Here is a 15,449-nt window from a genome sequence, read left to right on the forward strand (position 1 = left end):
CCCAGTAAAGATCGTTAATTTATGGTGGGGGGCAGGAAAAAATAGAATATTCCAACACTAACTCACTGTGGAAGTTTTCTTACCTTATCAATAGCCAATGGCAGCCCCACTTACCCACCGACGCATAAAAAGGGATACATATAATAACATCATTCTTCATCATCATTTTTCAGGTCTTCTGTTGCAAAAATGCTTATCCTACTCCTGTCCTGAGCCCACTCCTCCAGAATCAAGGACTTTGTAGGTTTTTTAAAATTGTTTTAATAAATTAATAAATGTGCGCTCCCAATTGCTCAGAGGTCACTACTGCTAGATTTTGTAATAATATCAGGTCTTTGTGTCATGGTGGTAATCTGGTCTCAGTCTTTGATAAATTATAATATAAATAACCCACTCAATCTGTGTTTACTTTTAATCTAGTTGCCTGTGATGGATAATCCTCCTGAATAATCTTATACTTGGAGCTCACATAAGTGGGAGTGGGGCCTCGCTTGTGATGTTGTCCCCGTTAGTGCACTAGCCTGCTACTACTACCACTACCATTAGGAAGGCCTCTCGGGAAAAACTGTAATAAGATTGGGCAGATTGAGAAAGAAAGCAACCATCACTTCATCTACTCAGGTAAGAGAACTAAGTAGTGAAGTGAACTAGTTTAGCTAGTAACTTCTACTGAAGATTAAGATTTGTTTTTATGTATGTTGTAGGCAATACGCAATAGACATAGGCATTCCCCCCTAGTGGTCAATTTAGTCACAGAGGGTAGTAGGACAAGGGTATAACTAACTGGTATTCACTTTGATAAGTGGCTGGCTGTGGTAAAAATGGCAAAAGTTAACATCCTCAAGCAATAAGACTGCCCTAATCTGTGTTGTGTTGTTCCCATTCTGGCAGTGGGGTAATGTTTGGGTATAAGTAAAGTAAGTAACCTAGCAAATAATTATATTTCAAGGGACTTCAGAATCAGCTCGGGAAAGTCTGGGGGAAAAGTCGATGAACAGTATGTGACTATTCAGAGGGAGGCTTTTTGTCAATTAAAAAAACAGGCTGCAATAAAAGCAGTGCAAAGAACCAAGACAGCTAGCCAGTGTGGAGGCATGCCATCTCTCAGTGGAGCATCACCAGGCCCCGTAGGACACAGAAGAGGTAGTGGTACATGGTTGAGGGTGAGGAGTATGGCAGAAGTGGTAGATCCCGATTGCTGGCGATGCTGTTGATGGTGTGGCTGGGATGGAGGCACTGGCTGAATATACTGGGCCTCCACTACCTCCTTCTCCAAAGTCTCCACCCAGTGATATTTGGCCTGGATGGCCTCCATCCGGTGGAGCCAAAGCTGGGCAGCTATCTGTTGTGATGGCGGAACAGCAGGTGTAGCTATATCAAGAATAAAAAAAAGATTTTTTAAATCTCCGGGCCCAATTCACAAAGGTAAACTTGTCTGGTCCAAACGTAGACCAAATGTCTGCATTTACGACTCTGGTAATTCACAAAGGGCATTTACGAGTACTATCTTCATGTCTGGAATCTCTGCCCTGAGCGTGGACATAAAGATAGTACTCATGACATTTGTGAATTACCAAATTTATAAACTTAGATGTTTGGTCTAAGTTTAGACCAAACGTTTACATTTTCTTTTTGTGAATCAGGCCCACAAATTGCAAATAATTCTCAGTGCAACCACTTGTTTATACAGTGGCATAGTAGCAGAACATTGCTAGTCCCCTAGGGTCATTGGACGTTTTGATGTGATAAGTCACAGGGCCACATTTTCCCCACACATGCATCACATAAAGCAGTGACTGCAAGGACTTAAGCCAAAATACCAAAAGAATTTGAATAAAAGTGTTGTTTTTTCATTTAAAGAATTACATAGTGTTGGACCTGTCAGCCCTAGGGTGGTCTCCCCTTCCATTTTTGATTGTGCCTCATTTTTTCCACCCTCATTTTTATGTTGGACTAGGTCTCCGGGCGCCTTTTCATTGCCAATCAGTGTTAAGGTGCAGGTGCTCCCTTCTCCCAAGATGGCTGCCACAGGCCCCTGCTACTGCAGAGTGATCTTTCATAGTAGCACCCTAGCTGCCAGGAGCTGGCTGGAACCCCACAACAATGTTGCGACACCAGCCCGCCTTTTTGTCCCATAGGTAGAGCGGGGAAGCTCCTGGAATGTGCTGGAACCTTCTAGAAGGGAGGTGTGGTTTTTCTTTTGCCGCCTTGGCCAGAGGTCACCTGACCTAGGGCTACTTAAGTGAGGGAGGGAACTTTTTGTGTTGAGTTGGCCAGTGGGGTGAAGCAGAGCTGGAAGAATCCACCAGGAGTGTAGGCGGTAGGGCCTAGCCAGGGACTTATGCCTCTGAGAGTGACAGGTTTTAGGTGCTGCCTCTTAAGTGAGTGAGGGACCCTGTGAAACCCACTGATCTTGCCCAGCAGTAGGAGGACCCAGAGAACCTCTGCCCAGCCTGACTAGGAAGGACCTAGTCGCCTTCTCCATCCCTACCACCCTGTAACAGAACCCCTTAAGGGCGCCAGATACATCTGCGCCAACAAGACTTCATCTAACATCTGAGAACAGAAACTTATATGTCAAGCACTGAGACTTCGTGTCCAGATTGAACTCTAAACTTATATGCCAAGCACTGAGACTTCGTGTCCAGATTGAACTCTAAACTTATATGCCAAGCGCTGAGACTGCGTGTCCAGACTGACCCCTGAAGCCGTATGCGAAGCAGATTGAAGAGCCACCGGGGATCGACCAGGTATTAGCGCTGTGACCCCTGCGCTCCCTGGCCTGGCCTGGGACCCCCGGCAGTGTGCTCCGCTGAGCGCGGAACCCCCATCCTTAACTTGAGCACCCCCCTGTGACGTGGAAGCCAGCGCGCTCACCGCCGCGGCCCGGAGGCCAGAAGAAGTGCCCTGCAGAGTCGTGAGGCCCGCGGAGAAGCCCGGGGCCCCGCCGCTGCCGTCGCAGCTGCATGAGAAGGTGCGCGAGGCCTGGACCGAGTTCCCCCATCGTCGCTGGAGCGGACGCCTTCCGACGCCGAGGACGAGGTAAGCCCAGAGGCTGGGATTGTCCCTGGTGCGCCCCCTACTGGTTGGGAGCCACACCGCACCAGCAGCCCGGGTTCCCTCTCCGTGGGAGTCCCCCTTGTCTTCGCGACAGAGAGACCCCGCCGAGGGATCCCTCCCTGGTGCCCCCGTGACTGCACTGGAGCGCGGTGCCCTACGAACTGCACCGGAGCCCGAGAGACTCGCTCCGCAAGTCCTGTGCGCTCCCTGCTGACAGCCCCGTGGGAAGCCTTGACTGGCCTTGAGTACGAGTGGCGCTCTGATATCCCTGCTCCGTTCTGAAGTGCTAAATGTCATCGCTTACGAGCAGCGCTATGTTAGTTATACTCCGTAATGAAATGCTAAATGTAATTAATTACGAGTAGCGCTCTGTTATTCATGTGCCATATTGAAGTGCTACGTGCTATTGATTACGAGTTTTGTATATAACAACAGGAGTATAACCCATATACCACGTTGAGAGGTGGGTAGGTATGTAAGAAAGAGCAACAATTCTCAACAGGTATTATTACGCTAGACAATTAAAATTGTATGTCCAAGACATCAGACCGGAAGGAAAAAGGAAGACTCTTTGAAGAATTTTAAAGAATGTATTTAAGTCAAAACATCATTTAAGCGTCATTCGTGGAAACACGAGAAAGTAATTTTACAGTTGTATCAGCACTGTAGAAATGCATATTTGAAAAAACACAATAACAACCCAAATTGCACTTGGTGCTGGATGTGAAGGTGAAAGTGGCGACACAAGTGACAATTGTGAAAAACAGCGACGGCGGCGCAAGAGAAGTGACAAATAATGTACAGTGAGAACAGTTTATATAAAATATACTGTGGTCGAGGAAATAAATTGATTATTTTTGGTAGTTCAAGACAATCGTTTGAAAGGAGAAAACCACAGGAGAAATGTTGCGCGATTAATGGCGCTGAACGGTCGACGGCGTTTCGATCCTCTAGGTTAGGATCATCTTCAGGACCGGGTTGTTTGATTTACAAACGGTGCTGTACAGGGGGCAAGAACAGGAGGACGTAAGGACAGAGAGGGGGAAGGTATGAGAAGAGGGAAAGGACCACAGTGGGCCCGAGTGCAAGGCGAGTTGTATTTGAAAAAAGCGAGGTAAAAGGGAGAAAAAGAGGAAAGGGCGTGGTGGAGTAAGGAAGTAATGAATTAACCTGAGGGGGCGTCGGACAATAACGTAGGAGGGTCCGCATCAGAAGGAGAGCGTTGTGTGCTGCAATTAAAGGGGGACAGAGGATAAGGTTAGGGTGAAGGAAGGATGAACGGGGGACGAGGTTCAAGCGAACCGGAGTGAGGGTTACCTGGTGGTGGTCGTCAAGTTAATCTAGAGACGCGGGGCGCGTCTGTGGATGAACGTCGCCGGGCGGTCAAAGGATCTTCGGGGTTTAGCCAGGTCCCGTCAGGGGTACTCCTAAATACAAAGGCCAATGAGAAGCGATCCAGGGACAGGAAGTGGTGAACCAAATTGGAGGCCATCCACAAGTAACGAAGCACTTACTGGAAATGCGGAATGAATCCGGAGCATATCGGGGGTGCAGCTTGTCTTCGTGTGGCAATTCGAATGAGGAGGCCTTAGCGGGGAAGTGTTGAAGTCAAAGCCGGTGGGATCACGTGAGCGCGACTAGGGGGCGGGGCTTACTGGCTGAGTTAGCCCGGTGGAAGACTAGAGAGCGGAAAAAGGGAAGAGGGGCGCGCGGGAAGAAAAGGTACAACTCAGAGAAGACAGACTAAGGTAGAAAGATAGGTCATGTGTAAAAAACATTTGGAGATGATAATGCATTTGGAGACAATAATTTTATAACACAATGCACTATATTAATGAGAGTAATTCTACATTGTGATTAGTAAAGGGAGGAGAAAAAAGGAAAGAGGAGGGGGGGGGGGGGAAAAAAGGGGAAAGGAACGGGTGGAAGAAGGGGGGGAAAAAAAAAAAAAAAAAAACAACAATGAACACAATATCTCAGTTATGGAAGTTAGACACAGGGGTGCGAAGGGTCAGGACAAGGTTCAGAGTAGAATGGTGCTATTCCATTCATCAAGTGTGTTCAGGCCAGCATGGACTGAGTTACAAGTGGAAATCCATTTACATTCGCATTTATTGAGGAGTGCTTTGATGTCGCCCCCTCTCAGCGGTAGTGTGGGTTGCTCTATTACTTGCCAAATCATATCAGTCTCGCAGTGGTTTTTGAGAATGTAATGTGCAACCAGGGGCGCAGTAAGGACCTTGCAGTGGATTCTACTTTTGTGTTGGATAATCCTTTGTTTGACCATTTGGGTGGTTTGTCCGATATAAATGAGGTTGCAAGGGCAGCGGATGGCATAAATCACATTTTGAGATTTGCAGTTGGTGAATGCTTTGAGTTTGTAGGTGAGAATGTCGGTTTTAAACTCTTTAGTATTGACTGTAAGGTCGCAGACACTGCAAGACGAACATTTATAGTGTCCGATGGCAGGAGGGAGGCCCCACATGGACGAGATGGTGTTTATTTTGGGGTCTGTAGTGGGCCATGTAATAGCATGTACCAGATGGGTAGCCAAATTACTCCCTCGTTGGTATGAAAACAGTGGAGGTTGGTCAAAGGTTTCAAAGGGTTGAAGTAACTTCCAATTACGCTTGATGATCTTATTGACTTCGTTGCTGCAGGGACTGAACTTAGAGACAAATGGAATCCTCGTCATAGTTTTTTTGGGTTGTGGCATGAGTAAATGTTCTCGGTGGCAGTACCAAGCTCTCTTGCGGGCTCTGGTAACGAGGCGTTTAGGGTAACCCCTATCGAGAAGTTTCTGGATGAGAATGTCTGATTCTCTGAAGTAATCTTTGCGCCACTTACAGTTCCGGCGGATCCGTAGGAATTGCCCATATGGGAGGCCATCTCGGAGACTGCGGGGATGATAGCTGGAATATTGAAGTAAAGTATTTCTTTCAGTCGGTTTCCTGTATAGACTTGTGCCAATTTTGTCATCTTCCGCGTGTATTAGGACATCCAAGAAGGGCAGGTCATTGGATTTGGACTCATGGGTGAATGTGAGATGGGCCTGAGAATGATTTAGCCATTGAACAAAGGTGATCTTCACGCCCGTATGCTCACAGAAAAAAACTATGACGAGGATTCCATTTGTCTCTAAGTTCAGTCCCTGCAGCAACGAAGTCAATAAGATCATCAAGCGTAATTGGAAGTTACTTCAACCCTTTGAAACCTTTGACCAACCTCCACTGTTTTCATACCAACGAGGGAGTAATTTGGCTACCCATCTGGTACATGCTATTACATGGCCCACTACAGACCCCAAAATAAACACCATCTCGTCCATGTGGGGCCTCCCTCCTGCCATCGGACACTATAAATGTTCGTCTTGCAGTGTCTGCGACCTTACAGTCAATACTAAAGAGTTTAAAACCGACATTCTCACCTACAAACTCAAAGCATTCACCAACTGCAAATCTCAAAATGTGATTTATGCCATCCGCTGCCCTTGCAACCTCATTTATATCGGACAAACCACCCAAATGGTCAAACAAAGGATTATCCAACACAAAAGTAGAATCCACTGCAAGGTCCTTACTGCGCCCCTGGTTGCACATTACATTCTCAAAAACCACTGCGAGACTGATATGATTTGGCAAGTAATAGAGCAACCCACACTACCGCTGAGAGGGGGCGACATCAAAGCACTCCTCAATAAATGCGAATGTAAATGGATTTCCACTTGTAACTCAGTCCATGCTGGCCTGAACACACTTGATGAATGGAATAGCACCATTCTACTCTGAACCTTGTCCTGACCCTTCGCACCCCTGTGTCTAACTTCCATAACTGAGATATTGTGTTCATTGTTGTTTTTTTTTTTTTTTTCCCCCCCTTCTTCCACCCGTTCCTTTCCCCTTTTTTCCCCCCCCCCCCTCCTCTTTCCTTTTTTCTCCTCCCTTTACTAATCACAATGTAGAATTACTCTCATTAATATAGTGCATTGTGTTATAAAATTATTGTCTCCAAATGCATTATCATCTCCAAATGTTTTTTACACATGACCTATCTTTCTACCTTAGTCTGTCTTCTCTGAGTTGTACCTTTTCTTCCCGCGCGCCCCTCTTCCCTTTTTCCGCTCTCTAGTCTTCCACCGGGCTAACTCAGCCAGTAAGCCCCGCCCCCTAGTCGCGCTCACGTGATCCCACCGGCTTTGACTTCAACACTTCCCCGCTAAGGCCTCCTCATTCGAATTGCCACACGAAGACAAGCTGCACCCCCGATATGCTCCGGATTCATTCTGCATTTCCAGTAAGTGCTTCGTTACTTGTGGATGGCCTCCAATTTGGTTCACCACTTCCTGTCCCTGGATCGCTTCTCATTGGCCTTTGTATTTAGGAGTACCCCTGACGGGACCTGGCTAAACCCCGAAGATCCTTTGACCGCCCGGCGACGTTCATCCACAGACGCGCCCCGCGTCTCTAGATTAACTTGACGACCACCACCAGGTAACCCTCACTCCGGTTCGCTTGAACCTCGTCCCCCGTTCATCCTTCCTTCACCCTAACCTTATCCTCTGTCCCCCTTTAATTGCAGCACACAACGCTCTCCTTCTGATGCGGACCCTCCTACGTTATTGTCCGACGCCCCCTCAGGTTAATTCATTACTTCCTTACTCCACCACGCCCTTTCCTCTTTTTCTCCCTTTTACCTCGCTTTTTTCAAATACAACTCGCCTTGCACTCGGGCCCACTGTGGTCCTTTCCCTCTTCTCATACCTTCCCCCTCTCTGTCCTTACGTCCTCCTGTTCTTGCCCCCTGTACAGCACCGTTTGTAAATCAAACAACCCGGTCCTGAAGATGATCCTAACCTAGAGGATCGAAACGCCGTCGACCGTTCAGCGCCATTAATCGCGCAACATTTCTCCTGTGGTTTTCTCCTTTCAAACGATTGTCTTGAACTACCAAAAATAATCAATTTATTTCCTCGACCACAGTATATTTTATATAAACTGTTCTCACTGTACATTATTTGTCACTTCTCTTGCGCCGCCGTCGCTGTTTTTCACAATTGTCACTTGTGTCGCCACTTTCACCTTCACATCCAGCACCAAGTGCAATTTGGGTTGTTATTGTGTTTTTTCAAATATGCATTTCTACAGTGCTGATACAACTGTAAAATTACTTTCTCGTGTTTCCACGAATGACGCTTAAATGATGTTTTGACTTAAATACATTCTTTAAAATTCTTCAAAGAGTCTTCCTTTTTCCTTCCGGTCTGATGTCTTGGACATACAATTTTAATTGTCTAGCGTAATAATACCTGTTGAGAATTGTTGCTCTTTCTTACATTGATTACGAGTAGCGCTCTGTTATTCATGTGCCATATTGAAGTGCTACGTACTATTGATTACGAGTAGCGCTCTGTTATTCATGTGCCATATTGAAGTGCTACGTGCTATGGATTACGAGTAGCCCTCTGTTATTCATGTGCCATATTGAAGTGCTACGTGCTATTGATTAAGAGTAGCGCTCTGTTATTCATGTTCCATATTGAAGTGCTACGTGCTATTGATTACGAGTAGCGCTCTGTTATTCACGCCCATGTTGAAGAGATACGTGCTATTGATTACGAGTAGCGCTCTGTTATTCATGTTCCATATTGAAGTGCTAAATGTCATCTATTACGAGTAGCTCTCGGTGCAAGATGCCCCGTTCTGAGGTCGTCACCAGTTAGCGCGCACAGCACTGTAATCACCCCCCCCCCCCCAGGACGCTACAGGAAAGTGAAGCGCGCGTGGACACCTACGTGAATAGTAGTTGTCCCTCAGGCAGTACTGATATTTCATGAATTGCATTTAGGGTATGACCAACTGTTACAGCTCCTGACTGACATGTATATCGCTAGGAATTGTGTTATCAGCTTATGAAATGTACTGCTACCTCATGAACTGCATCTAATGTGATCTACTTGGATAAACTTGAGTATTTACATAACTCCTACAGTGTGGCGTCACTTATTGTGTGTGTTCCTCGTCCCATGTGAGGTGCGTGTTGTATGGTTGCTTTACACACCGACCTTTGGTGGCCCGACCTCTCGTGTCACGTTACCGCCCCATAGGGCCTGGAGACCCCAGGTCCTACACATAGTAAAAACTACACAGGCACATTTTGCTACATATGCAGCACAATTAATAGTATTTGTGTTGGCAACTTTAATGGAGGCATGCTAGCATTGGGTCTACTCTCTCTGCAATCGGCAGCATGTTTATGGGGCAGCTGTAATGGTCAATTTATTATCTTACTTTAATTCCAATGGCCCTGCTCCTCTCTGACTGCTTATCAGTTCTACCCTGATTCTAAAGAAGCAGCAAACAATAATAAGAATGCTGCAATGCACGTCATTTATAAAATGGATATCCTGTATGTCATAAGTCCACAGTAGAGAAAACAATGCAATGCAGTACAGGGAAGGGTACAGGATATATATTTTATCCGGCATGTTTGTCACAGAGTATACTCTGTGACAAACTCTAAATCAGGCCCTTAGTTTTTCTTTACACCCTGGCCTCATCCTCCTCCACAAATATTTTCAACAATTACCTTCACTTGGAAGTAAGAAGCATTACTCTACTGTAAGGTAAATTGGTGGGATTGAGCTTGGTAGAGGTTTTGCTTTTGCTATAGAATAGTGGGGTGTCACTGATCATCATGTACTAAGCTTTTGCTGAGTAAGTCACTGTAGCTTATGAAAAGGAAACATTTGAACAGGTGTAAATCCGTCATGGAAGCCTTGAAATGTATATACATAAATCACTTGGCTATGAAAATGTGGCACATGCCAAGAATGGATTTTTCAATGTTTTTGTAGGCCGGGACAGAACTTAGGAAAGAAAAATACTAGTAGGAGGTAACTGAGTCTGGGGTACACAACTTGTGTTCAATTTGTAAATGCATTGAAACTTCGTAATGATGCATTAACTCAAGCAGACGCACATTGCACAGCCAACAATGCAGTGGCAAAGTGAACCTTGCTGCAGTTAGGTCACGGGTGGCGATATATCATGGGCTGAAAGGTGATGATGATGAGTGGGATATCTACCTCTCTTAACAAATACAGTAAATTGAATTTGTCAAAAAGCAAGCAGTGTGACTTACCATCACTATTCATCCCTGCCATCACTGGAACTCCTCCCCCTCCAAACATCTGGGCCTCCTCTGTTACAGTGGCACTGCTGCTGATGGCCTGTGCAGGTAGAATTCTTTTTTCAAATTTAAATACCAGATTTGCCTCCTACGTACTTATTAATATTGTGAACAAAGTACAACAGCAATACCTCACTACAGTTTGATTAGCAGCATCTTCTTTCACTTTAGGAGGTTTGTTGGTTGACATGTTAGAAAAGTCAGGTGATCAAGTCATCCAAAAACCTTTTTCTCGTAATGGAGGGACAGAGCAATGATGAGTCATTGAAGTGCAATGAAGAGTTGTAATGGTCATTGAGAGACATATGATCTTGGTTGACAAATGGAATGGGATCTCAGTCATTACTTTCCTGCCATGCTGCACTGTCATGAAAACTGCTGGTATACTGTATAAATGAATGATAACGCATAATTGGGGGGGGGGGGGGGAGTTCATGACCACAACCCATTCTCTTGTTTTGACTGTTTGAGCATGAGCAAGTAAGAAAGCCTTTTCAACAAACATGTGGTGAATATATAATAGCTTTTTTGAGCCTGCAATATTCACAGTAACAAAAATATGTTCTCTTAGTCGTACCGTACCACAAAACATAAGGGGAGAGGCAAAGCTTACTAAAAGAGCAGAGAAAAACTTCAGACAGGAGAAAGTAAGCTACAGAAACAGAAAATGTAGAAAAAAGGTATCATTTAGGGATAGCAAGAATTAAACATACATTAGATAGAGGAGTTGAAAAAGAGGAGACCGTATAAAAAACACACAAGGAAACATTATTTTACTAGTGGGTAGAGGTAAAAGTTACCTTGAAATAATAATAACAGGACTTACTGGGGCCAACAGAACCATCTGCCATGGTACTGGTGGTTCCACCCACAGTGGTGCTGTTGGGAGCAGTCCTCTTCACCCTGCTCCTGTAATGCCCTCTTGTCTTGGGTGGTGATGTAAGAAATAAAGAAGATAATAAAAGATTATTGGTACAGTTAATCTCAAAAACATATTTTGACTGGCAGATGCAGTGGCACTGTACTTTTCTAAATCAGATAACCTATTGCCCTCTTCCTAATTAGGGTTGGGTGGGGAGCTCCACTAAGCTGGCTGGGATGTATGTCGTTACAACGCACACTTTTACAACGCATGCACTTACAACGCATTTTTTACAACGCACAATCCATTACAACGCATGACATTACAACGCAGGACACTACAACGCATTTTTAAAAACTACCTTTACAACGCATTTCCATTACAACGCATACTACCTTTACAACGCATACCATTACAACGCATAATATTAAATTGCATTTAAGGTAAGTATTAGATAGTATAGGGGTAAAAATTACTATTCTAACTCCAGGGGGTGCAACAGTAGGGTAAGTGTTGGATAGTATAGGGTTAAAAATTACTATTCTAACTCCAGGGGGTGCAACAGTAGGGTAAATGTTGGATAGTATAGGGGTAAAAATTACTATTCGAACTCCAGGGGGTGCAACAGTAGGGAAAGTGTTGGATAGTATAGGGGTAAAAATTACCATTCTAACTCCAGGGGGTGCAACAGTAGGGTAAGTGTTGGATAGTATAGGGGTAAAAATTACTATTCTAACTCCAGGGGGTGCAACAGTAGGGAAAGTCTTGGATAGTATAGGGGTAAAAATTACTATTCTAACTCCAGGGGGTGCAACAGTGGGGTAAGTGTTGGATAGTATAGGGGTAAAAATTACTATTCTAACTCCAGGGGGTGCAACAGTAGGGTAAGTGTTGGATAGTATAGGGGTAAAAATTACTATTCTAACTCCAGGGGGTGCAACAGTAGGGTAAGTGTTGGATAGTATAGGGGTAAAAATTACTATTCTAACTCCAGGGGGTGCAACAGTAGGGAAAGTGTTGGATAGCATAGGGGTAAAAATTACTATTCTAACTCCAGGGGGTGCAACAGTAGGGTAAGTGTTGGATAGTATAGGGGTAAAAATTACTATTCTAACTCCAGGGGGTGCAACAGTAGAGTAAGTGTTGGATAGTATAGGGATAAAAATTACTATTCTAACTCCAGGGGGTGCAACAGTAGGGTAAGTGTTGGATAGTATAGGGGTAAAAATTACTATTCTAACTCCAGGGGGTGCAACAGTAGAGTAAGTGTTGGATAGTATAGGGGTAAAAATTACTATTCTAACTCCAGGGGGTGCAACAGTAGGGTAAGTGTTGGATAGTATAGGGGTAAAAATGACTATATTATGCGTTGTAATGGTATGCGTTGTAATGGTAGTATGCGTTGTAATGGAATGCGTTGTAAAGGTAGTTTTTAAAAATGCGTTGTAGTGTCCTGCGTTGTAATGTCATGCGTTGTAATGGATTGTGCGTTGTAAAAAATGCGTTGTAAGTGTAGTGCGTTGTAAAAGTTGCGTTGTAAAGGTTGTTCCCCAGCTGGCTGGACTTGTGAAGTTTTCCTCGCTCTGCACTTAGGTTGCTATAACACACTTCCAATCTCACCTTGACCTTTCTGAAAAACATATAGACTCACTGTAAGCCTCATTTGACAATCTATCGGACTGTGGACAGGATGATTGTCATCTTTTTCCAACTATGAAGTTCCAATCACATTCAGCCTAGGGATGCAGATCATTTTAACCATTCCGACCAGTTATTCTCTTTACCACTGTGAGAAATTGAGTTACTGGTTGAGGGGGGGGGGGGGCTGAGACCCTAGTCATGCAACAATGACAATCCTTGTCTGGGTGAGGCACAAGCAAACCCACATTAACCTGTGCTCAACCCTCTGGTAGTTTGGCACAGAGCAGTCAAGCGTAACTTAAAGGCAATGCGTAAAATATTTATGAAGCACTTCGAACAGAATTAACATGAAAACATAACAAATAAAAACACCTAGTTAGAACAATTGAGCAACATGTGAGAGATAAATCATGACCAAAACAACAAAAACTCAATCAGTAGAACAGGAGTTAAGAATTTTTGATGGATTAAGTGAAATATAGCACCAAAAGCATAAAGCTGATTTTCACTTTTATATGACACCCTCTGGTGAATTTTGGCTCCAAATTTCTATATCAGCCTGCTTTTGTGGTGCGACTTCATTTTCTTTGGGTCTGTCCCGTCTGGCATCTGCGTGTATAAACCTGTGGAGTAGATGTCTGACTTCCGCTTGTTCCCTTATCACCTGTGATTGTGGCTCGCCTCAACTATTGTGACACGCAACTATTGTTCATGGAGACGGATTCCTTGATAAAATTGGGAAAGCCTCAGAGAGTGTAAAATCCTATGAGATATCATTGGAAATTACAATTAGGTAACTAACATCAGTGGGCTCCTTGGTAGCTTCCTTGGAAAATAAACTGGGAGAAATGTCTGCAGAAGTATGCTCCACTTAGGCTGCTATGACAAGCTTCCAATCTCTCCTTGACCTTTTTGAAAAACATATAGACTCACTGTAAGCCTCATTTGACAATCTATCAGGCTGTGGACAGGATGATTGCTATATTTTCCCACTCTGAAGAGCCAATCACATTCAGTCTAGGGATGCAGATAATTTTAACCAGTCGGACCCGTTATTCTCCTTACCACTGTGAGGAATTGAGTTACTGGTTCAGGGCACGGGGTGATACCCTAGTCAAGCAGCAATGACAATCCTTGTTAGGGTGAGGCACAAGCAAACCTACATTAACCTGTGCTCAACCCTCTGGTAGTTTGGCACAGAGCAGTCAAGCTTAACTTAAAGGCAATGTATTTATGCAGCACTTCAAACAGATTTAACATGAAAACATAACAAAGAACAATCCCACACCTATTTAGAAGAATTGAGCAACATTTGAGAGATAAATCATGACCAAAACAACAAAACCTCAATCAGTAGAACAGGAGTTAAGAATTTTTGAAGATTTAAGTGAAATATGGCTCCAAAAAGCATAAAGCACTAGTAGTGGTTATCTGTAGGCCTGAGCCAAATTCCATTCCGCTTGCGGAAATTGTGATAATTTGGCATTTTCGCGTTCCGCGAAAATATCAAAATTTCCGCAATCCGCATCTTACCGGTAATTTTTTTCTTGCTCACGCTGTAAAAAAATACATTCTCGCATTTGCGCAATCGCCTTACCTGAATCCCCGCGTTTGCCGACAAGTTTTCTCGACCCGGTCACGTTCTCCACGAGATGTTGGATGTTGGTAGCCATTTTGCGCTGTCTCGCGACAGTTCGCGCACGCATTGACGTCATTTGTCGCGTGAACACGTCTTTCTTCTCGCGATCATGCACCGCAAGAGTATGAGAAGATTGACATCTCGAACACGTCATTCTCAACCGCGAGGGAGAGCGTGAGGACGCGGGCACGTCATATCGAACGCGAAAAGGAGAAAGAGACCCCGAACACGTCATATCCAAGGCGACAGGGAGCGAGAGAACGCGATCAAGTCATTTTGGACACACCATCGACATCCGGCGGAAGTAATGTGAAGCTCGAGAACTCAAACATGTCAAATTTTCAATTTGGAGAAGAATATCAGCTCTAGCAGCATGAAATCTTCTGCAAATGATGATTTGGATGAAAACAACTCCTCAGATTGACATTTGACTGTCCTTTTTTGTGCAAGGAGTCCTTTTTTAAAAATGGTGGGGAGAGGGAGGAAGTGCCACAGAATCTCCAACTTCCTGTTCCTGTCCAGCAGGTTCCTCCCAGTGCTTTGTCCATCTCCTGCTCATTCTGCCTTTGGATATTGAGCTGGAAAGATCACTCTTTTTGTCTGCTGCATCATTGCAATTGGATTTGAGGATTTTTTAATTGGATATTTTACAAGTAAGTGGTTGTTGTGTCTGTTTGATTGGGGGCATTGCAGTTGTTGTAACTACAATTCATTTTTGGTAACTATCATCATTCCTTTTTTTTAAATGTTGTGGGTAGTAGTAGTCAGTAGTAGGCCCGAGCTAGTCATAGACTCATGGGTGTGTGCATGATGAAGCAACTGTTCCTTTGGTGTTTTTTGAATGCATTTCATTTTCAAGCATCATTTAGGGCCTGGATGACATTGGATTTAGTTGGGAAATGTGTTTTTGGGGTGGGCTTTCTGTTGCTGGGCCTGGCCTTGTGGCTGGTGGCCATTTAGAAGCCTAGGCCTACAAGCTTGTCTGGCCTTGTCTGCCAACAGACCTGCTTTCATCCAGTAGGATCAGAGCAGGTAGCCACAGCTTTATTAATCAAGTGT

The sequence above is a fragment of the Triturus cristatus genome, chromosome 10 (assembly GCF_964204655.1).
Source record: "Triturus cristatus chromosome 10, aTriCri1.1, whole genome shotgun sequence".
NCBI lineage: Eukaryota > Metazoa > Chordata > Amphibia > Caudata > Salamandridae > Triturus > Triturus cristatus.